General features: G+C 43.3%; 1 pseudogene; it reads right to left on the bottom strand.

Moving 5' to 3' along the window:
* Window positions 1-690: 690 nt before the first annotated feature.
* LOC117980321 (NADH-ubiquinone oxidoreductase chain 1-like) lies at window positions 691-1,946 on the bottom strand (annotated as a pseudogene).
* Window positions 1,947-2,535: the final 589 nt, after the last annotated feature.

Raw genomic sequence — 2,535 nt, 5'->3', positions numbered from 1 at the left:
AGGGAGAGGAGGGTGGATGGAATTAGAGGAGTTAATCATGTTAGCTTGTTTCAGGTGCGAGATAGTAGTAAGGTTGTGGTGCTGGAGTTTGAGTAACAGAAATGCGGTAGTAGTTAGGGTGATGTAAATAGTTAAATTAAGAATGGTTATGTTGGGGTTGTATGGTAGAACTGCTATTATTCAGCCTATGTGGGTGATTGAGGAGTATGCTAGGATTTTGCGCAGCTGGGTTTGGTTTAGTCCACCTCAGCTGCCTGCTATAATGGATAAGATTGAAAGAGTGAGGAGAAGGTTTACGTTCAGTGATGAAGAAATTTGGTATATAATTGAGATGGGGGCTAATTTTTGTCATGTGAGGAGGAGTAGGCCGGATATTAGGGGGGGTGCCTTGGGTAACTTCTGGAACTCAGAAGTGAAAGGGGGCTATTCCTAGTTTTATTGCCATGGCTATTATAATTATTAATGATGAGCACTGATTAGTAGTATTGGTTATGGTTCATTGTCTGGAGAATATGTTGTTGGAGAGGACAGCTATTAGGAGAATTATGGACGCGGTTGCTTGTGTGAGAAAATATTTGATGGCAGCTTCTGTGGAGCGAGGGCTTATTTTTTTGGTTAGAACTGGGATAAAAGCTAGCATGTTTATTTCTAGGCCTACTCAGGTAAAAAATCAGTGTGAGCTTAGCGCTGTAATGAGTGTGCCTGCAAAGATGGTAGAGTAGATGATGGGTTGGGCTAGGGGATTAATTAGTACGGGAAGGGTATAACCAACATTTTCGGGGTATGGGCCCGATAGCTTATTTAGCTGACCTTACTTTAGGATGGGGTGTGATAGGTGGCATGGAGAATTTTGGATTCTCAGGGATGGGTTCGATTCTCATAGTCCTAGAAATAAGGGGATTTGAACTCCTATTATTTACTCTATCAAAGTAATTCTTTTATCAGACATATTTCTTAGGTTTGAGGGGGAATGCTGGAGATTGTAGTGGGTATGGAGATGTATCACATGAGTGATGCTAGGGTGAGTGGTAGGAAGTTTTTTATAGGAGGTGTATGAGTTGGTCGTAGAGAAATCGGGGATGTGTTGTTCGAATTCATAGGAACAGGGAGGTTAGAAGTAGAGCTTTGGTGACAAAATATGTCGTGTAGAGTTCAGGGGAGTGTGCATTGTATGTTGTTCCTAGGAAGATTGTAGTGGTGAGGGTATTTATTATAATAATGTTTATGTATTCGGCCATGAAAAATAGGGCAAAGGGGCCTGTGGCATATTCGATGTTAAAGCCTGAGACTACTTCAGATTCTCCTTCAGTAAGGTCTAAGGGGGTTCGGTTGGTTTCTGCTAGTGTAGAGATAAATCATATTATGGCCAAGGGTCATGATGGCAGGATTAGTCAGAGGTGCTCTTGTGTTGTGATAAGGGTAGAGAGGTTGAAGGAACCACTTATTAGTAGTGTTGATAATAGAATAATGGCTAGAGTGACTTCATATGACATTGTTTGGGCTACTGCTCGTAATGCGCCCATCAAGGCGTAGTTCGAGTTTGATGCTCACCCTGATCAGAGGATTGAGTAAACGGCTAGGCTAGAGGTGGCTAGGATAAATAGGAGGCCTAAGTTAAGGTTGACTAGGGGGTTAGGCATGGGGAGGGGAGTTCATAGTAGGAGGGCGATGGTGAGGGCTAAGGTTGGGGCGGTGATGTAGAGGGTGATGGTTGAAGTGGAGGGTTTTAGGGGTTCTTTAGTGAAGAGTTTTATGGCGTCAGCGAAAGGCTGTAGTAGTCCGTAGGGACCTACAATGTTGGGGCCTTTGCGTAGTTGTATGTAGCCTAGAATTTTTCGTTCGGTTAGCATTAGGAATGCTATTGCGATTAGGATAGGTACAATGAGGAGTAGGAGGTTGGTCATGGGTATATTGTTAAGAAGAGGAATTGAACCTCTGATTATAAAGTTTTAAGTTTTATGCGATTACCGGGCTCTGCCATCTTAACAAACCCTGTTCTTGGGTGGGTATTGGTGTGGTATTAAATTGAGATGATATCATTTATGGGGGAAGGCGCTTTGTGAAGTAGGCCTTATTTCTCTTCTCCTTTCGTACAGGGAGAAATTTAGAACAGATAGAAACCGACCTGGATTACTCCGGTCTGAACTCAGATCACGTAGGACTTTAATCGTTGAACAAACGAACCTTTAATAGCGGCTGCACCATCGGGATGTCCTGATCCAACATTGAGGTCGTAAACCCTATTGTTGATATGGACTCTGGAATAGGATTGCGCTGTTAGGCCCGCCTCTTCACGGGTAGGTCAATTTCACTGGTTGAAAGTAAGAGACAGCTGAACCCTCGTGGAGCCATTCATAGAAGTCCCTATTTAAGGAACAAGTGATTATGCTACCTTTGCACGGTTAGGGTACCGCGGCTGTTAAACATATGTCACCGGTGCCTCTAATACTGATGATGCTAGAGGTGATGTTTTTGGTAAACAGGCGGGGTAAGATTTGCCGAGTTCCTTTTACCTTTTTTAACCTTTCCTTGTGG

This window comes from Pan paniscus, chromosome 4 (genome assembly GCF_029289425.2).
Source record: "Pan paniscus chromosome 4, NHGRI_mPanPan1-v2.0_pri, whole genome shotgun sequence".
Classification (NCBI taxonomy): domain Eukaryota; kingdom Metazoa; phylum Chordata; class Mammalia; order Primates; family Hominidae; genus Pan; species Pan paniscus.
This window is presented reverse-complemented; position numbering and strand designations above follow the sequence as displayed.